Source organism: Pogona vitticeps, chromosome 2, assembly GCF_051106095.1.
Source record: "Pogona vitticeps strain Pit_001003342236 chromosome 2, PviZW2.1, whole genome shotgun sequence".
Classification (NCBI taxonomy): Eukaryota; Metazoa; Chordata; class Lepidosauria; order Squamata; family Agamidae; genus Pogona; species Pogona vitticeps.
Window position 1 is genome coordinate 148,633,391 of NC_135784.1, and position 6,317 is coordinate 148,639,707.

The window sequence follows — 6,317 nt, forward strand, 5'->3', positions numbered from 1 at the left end:
TTGCTGACAACTGTGGGAACAGAAGGTTGGACTAAACAGGCCTTTGGTCGGATCACAAGGGGGGGGGTATTTGCATTCTTGGCTTTGTCTCTACTCAGTTTTTCATCTGACCTGGGGCATATCTGAATAGAACAAACACCACCATAGAATCTGGGGGAGAAGGTGTCTTAGTGTAACCAGAAGGACACCACGTTTGCCTTGTTGGGACACTTCAGCCTGGTCCTAGGAACTGCTATGTTTGTATAGTGGCTCAGCATGGGATTTTCAGAATTTGTGGACTACAACTCCCAGAAGTCTGCAGGAATCCCCTTAGCCAGGCTCCTGGGGGCTTGAATCAAGAAATGAAAATCTGACAGGTGTATTCAAGTTTCTTAGCTAATGAATTCAGGCTGGTAACCATTTTCATCTTTAGAAAAAATAGGGGAAATTAATATGCAGGGCTAGGTTTCATGGGAACTACACAGGATCTGGTAGGGTTTTGTTTTTTAGAGAGAGAGATTTCCTGTGCAGAGCCTAATGGCCAAATAAGACTACCACACCCATAATTCCTTGCATCTCCCATGGGGTTTAGCCCTGCCCACCCGTATCTGAAGGTGCAACTAGGTAACTAGATATAAAACCAACTCACCATGGAGTTTAGCCCTGCCCACCCGTATCTGAAGGTGCAACTAGGTAACTAGATATAAAACCAACTCACTTCCAGCACTTCTTGTGCCGTAAAGTGACAAAAATAAACATTTTTCATTTGTACCTGTATTTTAGCAACACCCAGAGGCTTCTCTCAGAGGGGCAGATTCCCCTCTGGGTGAGCAATTGGTCTGAGTCAGCCTGAACTTTTGGCAAAGTGTTCTGTTTACACTTGCGTTGTGTGTCTCATGCGGCTTCCAAAGCATCACTAAGCCGCTTCTTTGAAAGCACACTGTGCTCTACATATCTGAAAGGGCAAAAGAGAGTACTGGTTTCAACTTGTACCATAAAAATTGTACCACATTTTACAGAGCCAGAGAGCTACAACCATGGAGAAAATATCCCAGCCCCTACCAGTCTCAAAGACAGAGACCATTCATGCCATCATGTCCTCCTTAGTGGTTGCCCTGCCAAGTTTCAAAATTTATCAGTCCCAAAATAGTGTGGGATTATCTGGTAGTGGAACAGTTTGACCATTTTCCCACTAATTCTTCCTAGGCTTGCAGTTACAAGATGTGGTAGATCCAACCCCAGTGGCCAGTTTATGTCAGCAATCCAATCATTCCTACCCCTACCACCACGGCACCCCAAATCAATACAGTACCTTAAATTGATCTAAGCCCTGGTTACAAACCAACATTACAATTAAGAGTGGTAGTAATAACACTATTCTCAATAGCGCTGGCCGTAAATCAAGGGCAATAATGGACCACAAATAAAGCAGAGGTATGCAACAAATGTTTGTTTGTTTGTGCTACTGCTATCTTTTCTTTTCCCCCAATGAGCTCCTGGCGAGGTACATAGTTCTCCTCCCCATCCCACTTCATTCTCCCAAATCTGTGAGGCAGTTCAAGGTGAAAGAGTGTGGTTGACTGGTCCAAAGCCACTACATGAGTTTCATGATCTAATTCCAATTCTCAGTTCAACACTACAACCACTGCACCCCCTTATTATGATAAAAAGTTGTGGCAGCAAAATCTGAAATGTGTCACATATGGGACAAAGGTTAAGTAAACAAACAAGTTCTACCCAGGGCCAGTTTAAACAGGGGCATATTCATCAAGATATAGCCTCAGAGGAACACAGGTGGTAGTAGCTGACTGGATAGATAGCTCAGTGAGTTAAGCATCCGGCTATGGAGCCAGAGATTGGGACTTCAATTCCCGACTGTGCCTCCTGTGAGCAGAGCCAGCCTGCGTGTGCTTGGGGGCAAGCTGCATAGTCCCATGGCATTCCCAGAAGAAGGGAAAGTGAAACCACTTCTGAATACTGTCTACCTAGAATATCCTGAAAAGGGTCACCCTAACTCTGAATTGGCTTGACTGCACACAATTAACAGAAGAATGTTATATTACAACACAGAATCCATGTAGATCTAGCAAGAATAATAGTTGAGCAAGGAAATAAATACATAAAGAATCTTGACTTGCAAGCTTTCAAATACTTCTTGTGAGTTCTGATCTAGTCCTGCTCAAGATTATTTCTCCAAAAATTTTCCTCAATGGAGGGAAACACACACACCCCTAAAAAGTAACTCTTAAAGAAAACACCAAAGGGAAGCGTGGTATGAATTTCTAAGTATCTAAAAGAATAGCATCAAAAAGGGAGAACACAACTGTATATCAGATCCACACAAAACAGGCCAAGAAACAAGTTATAGATGCATGAAGTAGTTTATGAAAGTTTGTAAAATGTAGAGAACTACTCATGGGAACTATGGAATTGGCCTGGCTGCAATTGTTCAAGAACATCTGTTTGGACAGATTAACCTCTGTTAAGGCTGACTGAAATCCAGAAGATGGATGTCTAACGGTTACATGAAAGGAGTCACACTGTTCTTCCGAAAGTAGTCTAAGGACCTTTGGTGTATTTTCCTCACATTCCTCAAAGGTGCTCTAAATAATTCCATTAGAAAATCAGTAGTGTCCAGGGTAAGGGTTTTTCTATCATGAAGTACCTGAACTCAGCATTAGATATTTACTCAGTGTACAGACAAAATCTAAAAGAAAATTGCAACATAATATTGCATCTCTATTCATTATAACCAGAAAATGTTTTTTTTTTTAATTTTCTTTCCAAATGACACGGCAAGCAAACGTTCTGCCATGTCTCAGTTAAAATTTGGCAGGTCATGGGGTGCGGGTGGGGAAGCTGTTCAGAGAAAATGGCCACATGGACTGGAATGGCCTACAGACCACAAAGCCCCCTTTCCTAACCTCCAGGAAGTTACCTTTGATGACCCCTGAACGCTAAACTGGGGCCACTCTACCCTTTCCATCACAACTGAGCACTCCAAAGCACAGGGGCCTCTCCAGGTGATCATTTCACTGCCCCCTCCAATTAACTGATAGAGGTTTGTAGCGTCTGAAAACTGCGTGTTCTAGAAACCAAACCAAGTGCAAGGAAGCCTAAGACCAGACAGAGATTTTCTCTGTGTACTAATATTCAGCTTTTCTGGTCTGGCATCAGAAAGTCTGTGTAAGTAGTATATATTTATATATTCTTACCCAAAAGTCAATAATGCGCCTTATGAGAAGCAGGAGAACAAACTACACACAACTACACTGAAGCCAGGTTTCCACATTCTCTTTTAAAATTATGAATGTGATCCCTTCCCTCACGACAAAGGAGGATGTTTGAATTTAGGAAATCCTTTCCTCTGCACTATCACGAGTAGAAACCGCTGGAGGACTTAAGTTAAGGCGCAAGTGAGAGCTGCTCTATCACAGTGAAGTCTCCAGTACAAGTTACTTCAGCCATTGGTTCAGCTACCATAGCCCTGATCTCCTTCCATAGTCTTAGGCCAGCCATTGCTCTCTCTTCCAATGTCTGGTTGGCAACAGGGGAACAGGAATATGTACCTTCTTACAACACAAGGCTGTTGTAAAGATAACCAAGATACTGTACGTGAACCACGGTGGATGCCTGAAACACGCTACATAAATTCTCAGGATTCAGTTCTGAATCTTGTGCTTTTCAACTTGCTTCATAGGTGCTATGCAAGAGAATCACTCAAACTCTGGCAAGTAAGAGTGAAGGAAGGTTTATTTAAATACCATGGAGTCTCCAGCAAAAAGTAAAAATACTACAGTTGGCGAGCAGGGATGATCAGTAAAATGACAAAAAGAGCAATGGCTTAAACTTAATAAAATAAGGCAAGTAAAAGCTTTCATGGAACCAGGAATTTCAGCAGATGTAATTTTGTCACATATGTCATATCTGCTGATATTCTTTCTTCCATAAAATTACTAGAAATATGGGAATCCTGTCTTCTTTGGCATGTCCTCCCTCCCTACTATATAAAGGTCGCATAATTCAGGGCTTTGCTTTACACAGAAAAGAGCAGTAGCCCCCATAGGTACTTTATAATGTTTGGAGAGACTTGGCAAAATTAAGGAAAGCTTGGAGCCCATCTTACCATCTGTTGGAACATACAGTATCACCTAATTCATAATCACTTATATTAGAGGATTTTGATCTTGCACGCTCTTTGGGGTTAAAGTTAAAACGAGCAAAACAGGAGGCTGAGCTTTTGAAACAGCTGACTTGCCATCAAGTAAACAAAATAAAACATGCAAACCTTCGGGAACTAAGACATCAAATGGATTCAATGCCTCGCAAGACCTTTCTACTGAAGAACTGGAAAGCAGCCCACATAATTCCACTAAGGGTAATTTTTGTCCCTTTGGCACAGGCTTTGATTTCAACACAGACTTGCCTATGTGGTGTCATGAGTACAAAGTAGGCAAACATGTCAGAAAATACTGGGGTAAACTGACTCATTAAAAAGTTGTTAGCCAGCTGTCCAAGGAGCAATAATTTAATAATACACAATGGTCATTAGCTCTCTACTCTGGGAAGAAGTGGAGTTTGATTGTTTATTACATACCATTCAACAAGGATTCATTCATTCATTAAATTTTTTAACCACCCATCTAGCAAACTGCTACTATGGGTGGCGCCCAGAAAGAAAAGAAAAATCATTACAACACATTCTAAAATTCAAAGACTGGAGGGAAAAATTAAAAAGACAAGGGGCAAGAAACTGTCAGATGGCAAAAAAAAAAAAAGGTTCTGTGGGTTCAAACTATTTGCATGATTACTAGGAATCCCAAACTAATTCCGAGGCATGGACGCAGATCTTAACATGCCTACTAAGTGCTGAATCTTCATGTAGCCTGACTTCCTTGTTCCACATGAGTCACCCACCAAATTGCCAAATCTGGGTTTTCTTAAAATCATCACACAGAAACACATATGGTTTGCAACTTGCACTCACACATAATACTGCTTGGCCAACTTTTGGAAGCTGTGTTTGGTGGACATATATCCTTGGTTTGTGGTTCTTACACGCACACAAAAACACACCATTCGAGGAATGAATAATCACTTCACAATACATAATATATGCATGCTGCAATTTGCCAACAGGCACTGCTTAATGACAGCAGAGGAAACTGCCATCATGCTGTTCATCATGAGAAGCTTATGGACCAAGTCACGGACACTGCTGCTTGGGTCACAGATTGCCCACGTTCTGTGGTATGCAGGATAGCAGGCATTTGTTCAGGCACCTATCTTCCCTCTTCCTCAACAAACAGAGCTAGGGAGAAGGAAGCTGTCTCTCCAGACCACAGAAAGAAAAAGTTGGACTTCAAGAACACCCTATTTCTTTCTTTTGTATGTGGGACAACTAAGAATTGGATCCAGCTGAGCAGATTTGAAGAGCACCTTTCGCCACAGATACATTTGTGGTGCAGTCGGAAAATGGGCAACACAGTCCTCACTGTAGAAATACTGCAACACTGCTCACACAATCACTTCCTGCAAATGTGAATGGCAAGGAGATTATGTTAGGGTTATTTCCCCCCCCCATCCCCGCCCCACCCAGGTCTAGAATAAAGCTGTGATAAGCACATTTGCTGAATATTAACCAGCTTGGAACATCTTTAGTTAAACATCATTTTGATTATTCACCCTTAGTCTGGTACAGCCGCTGAAAGCTACAAAGGCAAAAACCAAAGAAATACCCATAGAGAATAGTAAGATGATTCTTTATAGCGTCATGGGAAGACTTTTACAGCATTAGTTCTAGTGGAACACAACATTCCTTTAAAACTGACTACTAGCTGGACAGTGATATTTATAACTTCCAAAATTATTGTTACAAATGTCCAATTGTGTGAAGACTTGGCTTTGAAGAAAGAAATGACAAGCCCCTGGAACACATTAAGGGCCTCGCAATCCCTTTCACAAGAGATTCAAAACAAAGACCCACCTTTTTGGCAACCATGCTGTAACCCAACACTCACCTTTATTAGAGACAGCCCTGGACAAAGACCCTTTCCATACAATCCAGGTGAAAAGACATGTGCTCTCAAACCTCTCCTACATTTCTCTCTCTCTCTCTCTCTCTCTCTCTCTCTCTCTCTCTCTCTCTCTCTCTCTCTCTCTCTCACACACACACACACACACACACACACACACACACACACACACACACACACACACACACACACACACACACACAAAGAGAGACCTCCATTGTCTTAACAGTTCACTTTATATAGCAATACGCAACTGCAAATGATCCAGAGCTAACTTTCTCATTTCAATGTACTTCATTTCTC

General features: G+C 41.8%; 1 protein-coding gene across 14 annotated transcripts in view; it reads right to left on the reverse strand.

Moving 5' to 3' along the window:
- The window catches only part of ARSG (arylsulfatase G), a 166,932-nt gene that overhangs the window by 126,516 nt on the left and 34,099 nt on the right, over nt 1-6,317 (reverse strand). Inside the window, exon 2 of one of the 14 annotated variants that reach the window (XM_078384347.1) lies at nt 752-934. The exons of the other annotated variants lie outside the window; for them this stretch is intronic. The gene's annotated coding sequence lies outside the window, so the exon portion shown is untranslated. The remainder of the gene's footprint in view (nt 1-751; nt 935-6,317) is intronic. 14 annotated transcript variants of the gene reach the window in all.